The sequence below is a fragment of the Rhinolophus ferrumequinum genome, chromosome 6 (assembly GCF_004115265.2).
Source record: "Rhinolophus ferrumequinum isolate MPI-CBG mRhiFer1 chromosome 6, mRhiFer1_v1.p, whole genome shotgun sequence".
Lineage (NCBI taxonomy): Eukaryota > Metazoa > Chordata > Mammalia > Chiroptera > Rhinolophidae > Rhinolophus > Rhinolophus ferrumequinum.
In genome coordinates, this window is record NC_046289.1 from 40,671,407 (window position 1) to 40,685,907 (window position 14,501).

The 14,501-nt window shown below is 38.5% G+C and overlaps 1 protein-coding gene across 3 annotated transcripts in view; it reads right to left on the reverse strand.

The window, feature by feature from the left end:
* Positions 1–14,299, reverse strand: part of GNG2 (G protein subunit gamma 2) — a 109,680-nt gene extending 95,381 nt beyond the window's left edge. The window contains exon 1 of one of the 3 annotated variants that reach the window (XM_033109067.1): positions 13,910–14,299. The gene's annotated coding sequence lies outside the window, so the exon portion shown is untranslated. The remainder of the gene's footprint in view (positions 1–13,909) is intronic. The other 2 variants (XM_033109066.1, XM_033109065.1) reach the window with 2 other exon arrangements.
* Positions 14,300–14,501: the final 202 nt, after the last annotated feature.

Consider the following 14,501-nt stretch of genomic DNA (forward strand, 5'->3'; position numbering starts at 1 on the left):
CCCCTTCTTCCCAAGAGAATGCCAAATGGTCCTTTTCTCCCCTGTGAATCACAGCACTCAACGCTAATATGGCTAACCTACATTCAATAACAAAGGCAGGATGCCAGAGTTTCTTCACTTCCCACTCAGGATGACGGTGCCAGTATGTTCTCAAGAATCCCCTATACTCTCTCTTGCAATAATTGAAGCTGATAGTCAAAGCTCTGAATTCTCAGTTTCTCTCCTTTTCTTCGCTGTGCAGGAACATAAGTAAGCCAACCCGACAGGCCTAATTACCATGGTAACAACATGCACTGTGATTATGTGTTTGTTTTTTACAATGACTCACAGATTTGTTCCCCCAGAAGCCCCAGACACACAGGTTTCTGGCTGGTTTATAAAATCTATCCAAAGTTTTCTTGCAAATTTCTTGCCCTGTTAGCATAATTGGTGTGATAGAGAGAGATTCATCAAATCAAATATTCCCTTCTCCTGAAGGATAAAAAAAAAATCACTTGGTTCCTTAAACACTCCAAGATTAATCAATTTAAAACTCAAGTTAATAATGAAATTAATTTGAGTTTGTACACTGGAGATAATTAATCTGTCCCTAATTTAAATAATTAAGGTATTTCATAATGTGGTTTTAGAGACCCAAGTGAAATAATCAGATGAAATAAAATCAGTAAAAAAATATCAAATAAAATAGCCTAAATCTATGGGTATATGGTTGGTCACGTGAAAAATGTTACAAAAAAGAATAAACGTAAGTCCTAATACCAAGATGTTTTTAAACTAACGTCCAAAATAAAGACATTTATTTTTAAAATGCAGACATGACAGAGGCTGTCCACATTTGGAAGAACTGTGAACTACTTCCATTTATTTATTCAATACATGTTATTTAAGACCCTCTATGTACTAAGCACCATTGTTTATAACTGAAACACTGCAGGAGGGCTAAGGAAGACGACTTTCTTACTGGAGACAAAGGCCATGAGCGTGGTTCAGTGCATTATCTCCTTTCAGAAAGATCCTTTGCTTCACAAGACGTCATTCTGAATAAGCTCTCCATGAGAGGGACCATCACCTAACAAGCATATCAGGCCTGGAATTCAGAGTCCTGACTTTGATATCACGGTTGACACCCTCCAAAAAAATATGCTGGTAATTTTCGTACGTTGATTTGCCTCTTATGAAATGGAAAATCTTATTTGATAAGAAAGTTAACTGGAAATTTTTATATAAATCTGTCTAACTTAAGACTCTTGGTCTCTTGATGCATACAAACACATAATACGCATGCACACACACACACACACACACACACAAAATAGTCATTAAAAATTACTATCTCCAAATAGCTACACATTTCATGTACTGTTACCAGTAATATATTTTTTTCTTTAGAGTTTAAAGGGATAACCCGAGTATATCAGTCAGAATAGGCGAGGTTATACTGCAGTAACAAATAACGCCCCAAATCTCAGTGGCTCAAGACAGCAAAGCTTATTTCTCACTCTCACTATGTGTCCATTACAGGTCAGTGGAGAGACCATCTCCGCGTTGTCTTTAAAACTCAGGCTTAAGAGTTCAGCCACCTTTTCTGTGCTACTACCACTACCAATTACCAAGGAATGTGCTTATATCCTGGTTCTTATAAGCTTCTTCCTGGAAATGATAACCATCATTTCTGCTCACATTTCACTGGCCAATGAAAGATACGTGGCTACACCTAACTAAAATGGTAAGCCTATTATGAGTTGGGAAGGAAAACTAGAAATATTGATAACTAAGAACATGAATTACTGAACACTTAGCTCATGGCTGTGATTGACACTTAACTAAGTCAAAACATCGACATGTGAATATCCCAGTGAAATAGGCTTCTTTAGGTGATTCCTCACTCCAGGTTCTGAACATCTATGGTTAACATTGGGCCACAATCATTTCTGCTAGAATTTGGTAAGAATCCATGGATAAAATGAAAGATATTCTACTCCAGCTTTGTAGTAACAATAACAATTGTACTGATAACAACTATACTTTGAATAGTTATAAGTCAGGCACCATGCTAAATAAATATTCTACATACATTATACAATTTTCTCCTGACAATTCTGTGAAGCAAGTATTGTCATTATTATTTCCCGTTTTGTAGATGAGGAAACGGAGGCATACAAAGTTTAAGCAACTTGCCCACGCGATTCTGATTCCAAACCAATGTTCTTTAATTACTATGTTCTCCTGTATAGGAAGCCTTAGAATATTATTTTTCTACACAATAGTATTTTAGAATTGTTTTAAGACTTATAATGAAAGATAAGTTGGACCATTTTTTTGCCTAGGGAGTTTCACCTTTGCATACTTAAATTTTTTATTATTTTAATTAACAGAAAAACTTGGGGCTGCTCTGTATCAAGTATTTTTTCCAAAAGGGGAAAAATAAAACTGTTAGTGAAGTGTCTTTATTGCCTTCTGTGTTTCCCCGAAGATAAGACCTAGCCGGACAATCAACTCTAATGCGTCTTTTGGAGCAAATAAGACCCGGTCTTATTTTACTATAATATAAGACCGGGTAATATAATATAATATAATGTAATGTAATGTAATGTAATATAATATATAATATAATATAATACCAGTCTTATATTAATTTTTCTCCAAAAGACGCATTAGAGCTGATTGTCCAGCTAGGTCTTATTTTCAGGGAAACACTGTATACACAACAATATTCTCTAAACACAACTATAATTCATGAGGTTTAGAAAAAAAGGATCGATTGAGTTCTCCAAGGAAAGCCTCTAAAATGACAGATTTTTTTTCCTGTTTCAATTTTTTCACAATTTTTTCATATGTTTCTGCACAGATCAGATAAATATCCTTCTTAAACAGAACTCTGTTGGCAAAGCCTAGAAATTTACTTTCCTGTTAAAAAATGCAAATATAAGAGTAGGAAGTACTCAATCATTTACTACAGAAAAGGTACTCCTACAATTAATACCTAGTCTGGTAGATGAGAATGCACAGAAATACACCTAGAGACAAGCAGTCAAAACACTGTAATGATGGCAATTCCACTGAAATTTCCCTTTTTCACTATTGCTGCTTCACATACGTAGTCTCTGAAATACAACACCAAAGTAGAAAGTAAGAACCATGAAGAAAATGCAGTAATAATGGAACCGCATGTTGCCTCCGGAGTTTGAAAGTAAAAACCTATTTTCAAAATAACTCCTAATTGAAAATTCTAGAGATTACTCATTCTTCTCTTACGGGTGCTGTAATAAGCAAAATACATACCTCTCCAGAGAAAACAATGTTTTCATTTAAGTCCGAAAGACACCGTACATAGAACCTTGGCCTCTCCAGCTCATTTCTTGGCCCAGGGTGAATTTTCTTTACCCCAAATTGACTTAAATGACCAGAAGTACTCAATTTAATTATTTATTTTTTCACAATGCAGACATGCAGGGCTGGTTGTCTAAATTAAATGCCATTCTTATTGCTATATAGGATCTGATGTATTTTCTTCTGTAATAATTTGTTTAGAAGGTTCTCCTTTACTTAGTTTTGCATCAGCTATTTGGGTTTTTCCCCCAGGATTCTTTCTCCAATCTCCCTAAATCATCACCAGCAACAAAAACAAATTTTGGGTGTGTGTGTGTGTGTGTGTGTGTGTGTGTGTGTGTGTTTCTCAAAGGAAAATGCATGGAAACGCTGTTCAACTCAAAGTTGCATGATCTTGATGAGTGATTTCACCTTTTTGGGCCTTGATATCCTCACTTACACAATGGGAATAATAATAGCGGCAGACTCTATTGACTGCCTCTCTGGTAACCATTAACCACTTCTTCCTTGCTAATAGAACCAACCCTTCTTTCTAGGGTTCGTTGACTGTTATTCAGAGAGGCAAGGTTGCTCCATGGCCTTAGGAGGAAACTCTTAAATTAGCCAATCACAGTGGGCCATCTGCCTGGCCACTAACAGATGAGCATGTGAGTTGTGAGGAAAATTCTGCTCGAGATAGCTTTCCTGTCACCTTAAAAAGAGGTATGTGAGAAGAAACTAGCCACCTCACTGCGCCTCTAGACACTGACATCTGACAGTAATTCTGAAATCATAATAACCATCTTGGTACATGAGGGGACACGCCTCAGAGGGTAAACCAACCTGCTGAGGATGTCAGAATGGGAGGAAGGAAAAAATTCAGGTTGTTAAGAATATTGTTCAGCCATGAATAACCAACTCTGGACTTACCCTCCTTTCTGGGGGTCTTGAGATAAGTTTCCCATTGCTTAGCCATTTGGGTAAGGTGTTCTTTTACTAACAGTTCTTTTATTAGCAGCCAAAAGAATCCTGATAGAAAAAATACCATTCTCCTCTCACAGGCTTATTCTTAACACTAGTGAAAAACAGTAACGTGTATGAGAAACCCAGGAGACAGCACACAAATGGAATTCTCTCGACAAGGGCCAGTTCTGAGCTTGATTTTTGAAACATGCTGATCTTCACTCAATAAATACGAGCCAGAGAGCTGGACTCCGTGTGGTTTGAATGACTCCTCTGAGACTTTCTCCTGGTTCCCCCACACAGAATTAAGGATAGAAGTTACTGCTTTCTCTGTTTTACTCATCTAAGAGATAATACCAAGTACCTAAGTTTATTTTAAACAATAAGATTGGTGTTGAATTCAGACCACAAGCCCTACAAGTGCTGATTGCAGTGTAGAAAAATATAATTAAACAGAGTAGTCTTCCTGACTGTGTAAATCAATTGATCTAAATAAAATCCAGCCTAGACCAAGTATTCAGAAGAGCAGCCACATGTTCTGCATTTGGAGCCTGCCTCGTTTAATTGAAAATCTGCTCTCTGTAGATGTAAGACATATTTTATAGATTATCGTACATATATGTGAAAAAAGCCACATTTCCTCTGGAATTTCACCTCATCCTCATTTTAGAAAGGCGCAAGAACCTTCTGCTTGGGAATCCTTCCTCCCCAGATCTTCACATGGCTGACTCCTCTCCATAATATAGGTCTCAATTCAAATCTCACCTCTTCAGAGAGGCCTTCAGGGTTTACCCAACAAAAGTAAACTTCCCCAATACCACCATCATCATACACGCAACTTCTATCATTTGACCTGTTTTCATTTTAATCCATCTCAGCACTTCTTACTACCTGTTATCTTCTTGTATTGTAATTTGTTTCTCTCAGTGGGGTCCAATCCTGGCTGATTCCGATCTAATTTGTGTTAGTTGAGGCTGGGACATAAGTAGTATTTTTAAAGTACCACCCCTCAATGATTTCTAATGTGCACAGATCTCAAAACCACTGGTTTATGTGTTTACTCTGTCTCTGCCAACACTACATGCAAGTTCCAAGAAAACAAAGGACTGTCCCGATTTGTTCGTTCAAGTCCTCCTGGCCCCTCAAAGGACACATGGAACATTGTAGACATTCAGTTAAGGCTTATGGACAGACTGTACTGTAATCATGTTAGTATTTGTCTGTTTCCCCCAGTAGCGTATGAGCTCCTAGGGGACTCCTAGAGTATTTAGCCCACTTTGCATAAAAAAAAAATAAATGACTCAAGAAAGTTCATTAAATAAATGAATGATAAATGAAATGCACTTGTGAACTCAAGTGTTCTCATGAAAGAAAGAAAGAAAGAAAGGAAGGAAGGAAGGAAGGAAGGAAGGAAGGAAGGAAGGAAGGAAGGAAGGAAGGAAGGAAGGAAGGAAGGAAGGAAGATGGATGCATTAATTAACTAGATGAGAGTAACCTTTTCACAGTGTGTATGTATATTAAATCACCATGATGAACACTTTAAATGTCTTACACTTTTATTTGTTAATTATACCCCAATAAAGCAAAAATTTAAAACAAATATCAAAAAAACAAAACTGTTTTTGTCTGCTATAAGGAAAATAAAAAAGAAACTGAGTGTGGTCGTTCTCCTCCAAGATCTTGCAAAAGAAAAACAAAATGCAGATTGACATTATACACACTAGAATGTGCTAATTGCTGTGATGAAAGAATAAAAAATTGCTGAGGAAGTAAAGATTGTTTCTTATTTGGAAGGGGAGGAAAGAAACCCTGGAAGGCTTCCTGGAAGAGGCAGCATTTGAACTAAGTCTTATAGGGCAGATGGACTTTGACTATTCAGAGAAGCAAGACTGTGTGGGTGAAGTGTGGAAGGGGAAGCAGGAAATATATTCTAGGGAGAAGCAAGAACTCCAACAACAAACCAGTCCAGCTGGGGGTTAGGGCAGCCTGAACTAAAACATCAACTATCAACATGGAAAAGAGTAGATAGCGTCCATATACATTTCTGATGACAATGCAAAGGGTTATGCCACTGACTACAACTCAGGTTGTCTGGTGAGAAAAATAGTGAGATTGACTTTTCATAATTGAGGGATGGAGAGAATGGGCTGTCATTGGTAACTCATGGAATCAGGTGAGGAGCTGGTTTTGAGAAGTGGGGGAAAGGTGATGGCAAGCACTGTTTTGCACTAGTGAATTTCAGCGTCAGGGGGTTGAATGTTCTAGCAAGTTTGCAGGGGGCTTGATGTGCAAGTTCAGAGAGTAGGTGAGAGATCAAGATGGAGAATCAGTTTGGGGACTGATCTACACAGCAACAATGATTGAAATCATAAAAAGAAATATGATGAAGGGAGAGAGAAATTAAACGACAATAGAATCAACTCTTGAGAACACTCAAATTTAGAATGAACTTGGAGTTAGGAGAGAAGTTGGGAGCCTTCGGAGAGGAATAAAGAGTGGCAGAATATGCCACCTCAAAATTTGCCTCTTTGGCATAAGAATCATTTTGAGCAGATTATTTTGGGAAACAGAGTACACAGAAGAAATTCTGAAAACAGACTAGAAGCTACCTCTTTTATAAGGGAAATTTACATTTATAAAGGAAATCTCCATTTGTAAGGGTACCTCCCTCTCTGGACTAGGAAGAAAGGATAACTAAATTACTTGAGACTCTTGCTTATGGAGAGGCACCAACTTAAATCTACATAACAATCTTACTCTTATTTACCATGTTTTTCCTGATCTGGACTCCTTCACTTCTTTCTTTTGTCTTTTCGCTTAAGATGTTATTTAAGCCTGAATTCTAAACCACCTCTTGAGAGTTATTCATTTTTCCCTGAGTATTTCCCTTGTATACATGATGTATACATGTTAATAAATGTCTGCTTTTCTACTTACTAATCTGTCTTTTGTTATAGGGTTCCCAGCTGAGAACTTAGAAGTGTAGAAGAAAAACTATTTTTCCTTCCCTACAGTTAGGAGGAGAGAAAGGTTAGTAGAGGTTAAAAAGACCAGGGGAAGCTTTGTTGGCAGTAGTGTTGTTGTTTAATTAATTTATGTGTGTAAACTAAGCATGTTTTCAGGCAAAGTGGAAAGGGCCAATAAAGAGAAGAAACCAAATATGTAGGAAGGAGATAGAATTATTGTCAGAACCTAGTCCCCTAGAAAGTAAAAGGAAATGGAATGGAGAGTTCAAGTAGAGAGTTTACTCCTGACTTGAAAGAAGGGCGATGTTACTTTCACCTAGGAAGGAATGAGGAGAGAATGAATGAAGACAGAAATCTTGAGATGGTAAGGAATGAGGCTGAGGAACCCTGTAATAATATATGGCTTCTCAGAAAAATAGGCAAGTCGCCTGTAATGAATAAAGGGATTGGGGACTTGGCTTTAATGGTTTTCAATGAAAACGCACGGGGGATAGTAAAAAATGAAATTAAAAAAAAAAAAGTAAAGGACTTCCAAAGAACAACAATGGCTTGCTGATGTTGCAGTGAATCAGGAATAGAACCCATCAACCCAGTTGCCAGACCCACTCCACTGGCTCTGAGTGGCATGCACCTGGGAGCAAGGATCATGGGAATATCTGACCCTGACAACCCGGCTGGCAAGGGAAGGCCAAAGGAACAGGCAGAAGGGGTCAAGTGACTGGTTTTCCATTAAAAACTTGACTGTTTACACATTATTTGCAAAAGACAAAAGGAAAATCTTCTCTTAGCTTGAATCTTGGTATACCAGGTCAGACAATTAAGTTTGTGAACTCGTCCTAGAAAAAGTGCTACATACCTCATTGCTGAAAATTACTACATTGCTGAAGTATTCCCCTTGGGAAGTTATGCACTGACACCAGCACCTAGTCCACCCTTCAAAGCAGTTTTGGAATTCTTTTTCTGGAGTGGACAACAGAGCTGTTGTCGTATTACCCTTGATATCCTGAATGTCATCAAAATTCTTCCTTTCAATATTCTTTTATCTTCAGGTAAAGAAAGAAGTCATTGGGGGCCAGATCAGGGAGTAGGGAGGGTGTTCCAATAGTTATTTGTTTACTGGCTAAACACTCCCTCACAGACAGTGTCCTGTGAGCTGGTACATTGTTATGATGCAAGAGCCATGAATTGTTGGCGAAAAGTTCAGGTCATCTAACTTTTTCACGCAGCCTTTTCAGCACTTCCAAATAGTAATCTTGGTTAACTGTTTGTCCAGTTGGTACAAATTCATAATGAATAATCCCTCTGATATCAAAAAAGTTTAGCAACATCGTCAGCATCAAGTTCGCAAACTTAATTGTTGGAACTCGTACAGAGGTACTACTTCAAAGAAACATGTTATCACTAAAGTTTGAGAATTGACCTTCCTCTTTTTTTAATGTGTAATGAAGTCCTCTAGAGATTGTCTGAACATTGACTCCCATTAAATATAATCTGTTTTCTTTAACATAAGTTTTGGGGAGCCATATATTCCCCTAATAGTCTTACCTGAAAATCGGAATCTCATTTCCACAGGAGCGTCTTTACACTTGAACAAATTTGTACACAGAAACTCCATATTTACATAGGGTATTAAATGTAAACATTGCCCTCTTCTTTTTAAACAAAATAATTTGGTCTTACGAACAATTTTAAAAGCAACGAAGTATACTTTCTCTGTTCATTTGGCCTATCATGGAGAAAAGTGAAATCGAGATTGAATTGGGAAGTGAGGTATTAATCAATGGTACAACTTTGGACAGATAACTTAAATTCTGGGCCTATTTCACTGTCTGTCATGGAGGGGCTGATAAAGACTAGGTTCATCCCCTGGTAATTTTCAGCTCTACCATTCTCTGATGTCTTAGGCTGGGGACTAAGACTTAATACAGCTCTGTAATTCCCTTCTTCCTTCCAGATCTATAGAACCAGGTATGTGTGAAATGAATAGATATGGAAAGTAAACAAAGTCAGGGGTCATTATCCATCAGCTCCCACACTCCCCAACACACATAGAATGCATTACGAAAAGTTAACGTGCAGTCAGTCATTCAGGAACTCTTCAAACTATTCAAGGTCAGCATATGCACCCACAGCATAAAGCTCAGATAGTGTCCCTATTCAATAGAGTCCCCCCTAATCTTCCTGCCCACATCTCTTCAGCCCCATTTACACTTTGCCTCACCAGTTTGGGAATCAGGAGCGAACCATGTAGTGAAAACTGAAACAGAAGGATTCTTTATTGTCAAATGTGAAATTTAGATTAGAATCACATTGCATTAGTAGAAATCTGTTGTCCCAGGAATCTATTGTTGTTTAACTACATAGCCCTTCTCCACAGCTTAATGCTCCCCATTATGAAGGGTTTGAGAGTAATTTAGTACTTTAGTATCACCTCCTTTTTTCTGACCCTGCTACTACTGGGCATTATTTTCTCATGCAGCTGAGTGGAGCCTGGAAAGACACAGAAGCGACAGCCCCCCAGGGCCTCCTTTGCAGTAGTCTGGTCCACACGTGACCAGCAGGGGCCCTGGTGTGTCCATCTACAATGTCTTGAATTTCACTATCAGGTTCTTGATATCACCAATTATCAGGAGCTATATAGATTTTCTTACTTTCTCCTTTTGATTTCAAAACTTATTTTTGAGAGAAGGATTGTACTTGGGTAGGAATAATATTGATGCATGCAGGAGATTAAACATAAATGTTATAATCGTGATCGTTATGACACTATGTTAAGACATCCCACCATTTAAAAATATCTCTTTGAAAACAATTCAATTTAAAAGTGGGCAAAGGATTTAAATAAACATTTCTTCAAAGAATATATACAAATGGCCAATGAGCATGAAAAGACACTCAAAATCACGAATCCTTAAGGAAATGCAAATTGAATCCACAGAGCTACCAATTCACACCCATTTGGATGGCTACTATCAAAATCAAACAACTCCCCAGAAAATAAGTGTTGGTGAGGATATGGGGAAAAAAGGGAACCCCTGTGCACTGCTCGAGGGAATGTAAAATGGTGCAGCTGCTGTAGAAAACAGTATGGCAGTTCCTCAAAAAAATTAAACATAGAATTAACCTATGATCTAGCAATTCCACTTGTGGTACCCAAAAAGAAGTAAAAGCAGGGACTTGAACAGATATTTGTATACCCGTGTTCACAGCAGCATTTTTCACAATAGCTAAAACATGGAAGCAACCCAAGTGTCCATTAACAGATGAATGAATAAACAAAATGCGCTACATACATACAATGGAGTATTATCCAGCCTAAAAAGGAAGGAAATCCTGACACATGCTATAACATGAATGAACCTTGAAGACATCGTGCTAAGTGAATTAAGCCAGTCACAAAAAGACAAATACTATATGATTCTACTTACAAGAGGTATCGAGAACAGTCAAAATCATAGTGACAGAAAGTGGAATGGTGGTTACCAGGGACTGGGGGAGGAGGGAACCAGGAGTTATTGTTTAATGGGAACAGAGGTCCAATTTGAAAAGATGAAAAGATCTAGAGATGGAGGGTGGTTATGGCTGCACAACAATGTCAATATACTTAATGCCACAGAGTGGTTCACTTAAAAATGGTTAAAAGGGGAAATCTTATGTAATATACATTTATTTTACTACAATAAAAAAATGTCTCCTGGAACCTTTGATGTAGTGGTAAAGATGAAGAAAAGGCTAATTTTTCCTTAGATCACCCAGGAAGAAAAAAAATGACACCTGAGAACCTACTATGTCCCAGGCACTCACAAATCCATACACAAAAGCAAAAACAAAATAAAAAATCAACAAAACAACAACAAAAAAAACACCTTGACTTTGTACTATTAACCCCTCTTTACAATGAAGAAACTAAGGCTCATATATTAATGTATTAGGTCAAGTACTGTGTTTCCCCAAAAATAAGACCTAGCTGGACAATTAGCTCTAATGAGTCTTTTGGAGCAAAAATTAATATAAGACCCGGTCTTATACAATATAATATATAATATAATATATTATATATATATAATATAATACGTCATATTATATAAGACCGGGTCTTATATTAATTTTTGCTACAAAAGACACATTAGAGCTGATTGCCGGTTAGGTCTTATTTTCAGGGAAACACGGTAGTTAAGAACCAGTGGTAGGATTCAAAGGCATATCAGCCTCTCATAGCCCGCATTCCTTTCACTGCATGATTTTGTTTTCCTCTACACACAGTTGTCTTTTTGAATAGGCTTTCTGCGTTGACTATAGGGCTTTTATACTTAGAAGTTGAGCCTGCCTTCTGAAGTAGTCTAAAAAAGTCAGTCAACCAAATACATGTACTGCGGGCCCACCATATGAGGCCCAGGGCTGGCCATGAAATAATGGAGTCATGTTTCCACTCAGCTATTGGCCATATGGCAGGAAAAACAAAACAAAAAACATTCAATTAAAATTTCAGTGTTGGTTGACTCCCTCAAAAGCCACTGAATACCCTGGGCAAAAGCATTATGCCTTTCAATATTCCATATGGCCAGAATAAGTGGAAATAGTCTCATTCTACAGGGTAGGAGCGTTTTCATCTTTTTCCTAAACCTTCTACCATTATAGTTACCGATCTGCTGTTACTCACTAATGTTATGCTTTAAGCTGGAAGTTAACAATTAAGGAAATGTTCTGTGCCGCGCAGAAAATAGGCATCTCTTCACTGTTTTCTGAAAGAGAGCAGGGGACGGTCTTAACTCTCCTGTGCCTAGGGGCCAAGGTTTCATTTTCTTACTCTTTGTGTGAAATACAGAGAAGAGGAACGCAGGTTGACTACACATCCCCCAAACAAAGCAGGGTGTTGGCATTATCCAGTAAAGAAAGCCTGAGATGAGTAAGTACCAGAGGGTAAACCCCATTTTCATTCATACAGCCCAGATTCCCAACTTTCTGCTTCATTTAAAGACAAGCAGCTTGATCACAGATCTCCAATTAGGAGCATTCTGGATCCAAGATCTATCCTAGATCTTTTCTCTGGGAAGATTGTCTTACTATATTTCACTTTCAGAGGTAAATGGGAAGTGGAACTGTGGACTGTGTGGTGTGACTTATTTTGCCCACAGGTTTTGATTAAATCCTATGAATCTGTCAGGGGAGCTCAGTTCCATGGTTTCAACACCAGCAATATTTTGCCTCTTAGACATAGCACAGGTTTAATTTAGTAAGTAACCTCAGAAAAGTAGACATTTTTTCCCTTCAGTACCAAAATATTCTTATCTCTCAAAATGTGCTGCTACACCACAGATTTTGAGAAGCCAAATCAATTTCATAAAATGGAATTAAAAAAAACAAACAAACCCTGTAGCTCTTCACAATTGAGAATGATAATAAATGAGGAGGCATACACACTCTCAATGGCATATGTAGTGTTTAAAAAAACCTATATTTTAAGAATTTATTAGTGTCTACATACAACCTTGTTATTATTTTTACTCCACTATAAGCAGTTCTTTCTTTCCTTTGAAAATTTATCTCCTTTCATTCTAAAAACTCAAGAAAAACCCTTTTATCAATGACCATTTATTGCTTAACCACACTTTCTTCTGAGACAAAGCTTAATTTTAAAAACCAGCTACGCTAGAATATTAAACTCTTTCTCTTATATATCCGGCCAAAGGAATCCACAACCTCATTTCTTATCGGTGAGACCTATTTAATGCACTTTTACATATCATTCATAAATATGCACAAGTCATGGTCACAGACGCGCCCGAAGAGCATCCATTGCTTAAGAAAATCAACGAACAAAAATCACAATCTGATTTTTCTATTTCAGTCTATCTATGGTGCATACAGGTAAGGAAACAAGCCAGCAACACTTTTACATTTTGTCCCTCACTGAGGTTAATATGTGTCTTGACCTAGAGATGAATAAAATCCATACAAACATAAAAATCATGTATACACCGGTGTCTGATTCTGGACAAGTTAAACCTGCCACACTGCTCTGAGAAAGGCTGCAACTTTAGGATAAGACCTACTCGCAAATGATAGCTGTTTCTGAGGTTATCCTGAAAGCAGTTGCACAGAGTAGAGGAAGACACCAGTTTCTTAATGGTAAATACTGCCTCACACATACGCAATTCCAAGTCTTTGTTGGCAAATTCTGAGTACAAAAGGACTTAACAGCCCCCACCCCCCAAAAAGGCCCAATTACAGTCATTATGCTGCAAAACAGAAGATACACAGTGCAATGTGTGGAAAATAAAATGCAATTAACATTTTACACCACATACACCCCCTAAAACAGGACTGCAACGCTCAGATGATCAGCCCACAGCTGCACAGCCCCAATTGATTTCAACTCAGCCTTGCTTTCCTTCCGAGAAAACTATGCAAACCGCATGTTACATTTACCCTGTTTTCTTGACAAGTCACCAAAAGTAAGCGCTAATAATGATTTTTTTTTTTTTAAAAAAAAGCAAATGTGTCACAAATTTGGTCATTCTCAAAACCCTTCTAAAAAGAACCCAAACTAATCATTTTCCCCAATCCTGAAATAATGTCCCTAGCTTCCCCTAGACATCTTCCCTTTAAAACCGCAGGCAGTGGTCATTTTCTCATTTAAAAAGGAGCGACATGGAAAGCGTTTCCTTTACCTTGGCTCTGAGGCTGGTCAGAGAAGAGTGGCTTTCCTCCTGTCTCCGAGCTGATCTGTGCAGACGAGCTCCAGCCCGCCCAGCCCAGCTCAGCAGTAGTAGGAGCTGCCCACGGAGCGGCGGCCGGCTGTTGTGTGTATGTATAGCAGCGGCGCCTGCAGCCCAGGGACTAGTCCCCACCCAGCTTTGTCTTCAATCATCGTTCTTTCTACAGGAAGCAGCACATCTTCCACTTCCTCCTCTTCTTGGTAGCTGTAAGCTGCTTTCTTCTTTCCCTCGCATTCCGTTTCAGGGCTCACTAACTGTTTCGCCTTCTCCAGGGCTACTGACACTCTTTGACTAGCATCCCCTGTTACCCTTTTCTTTGTTCCAAGTCCCTCTGGTGCTGTCCCTTCCTTCCCCTTATTCCCTCACCCTCATCTTCACAACCTACCGCCTTCAGCAACTGCCTCATGAAACCCCCTTTCCGGTATACACTCTGCTTTCTTAGCCTGAACTTGGCTTGTTGTTGTTGCTGCTGCTGCTCCTGCTGCTGCTGCTGCTGTTTTTTGGGGTGAACAGCCCCTGGCCAGGATCTGGCCCTGAGATCCAG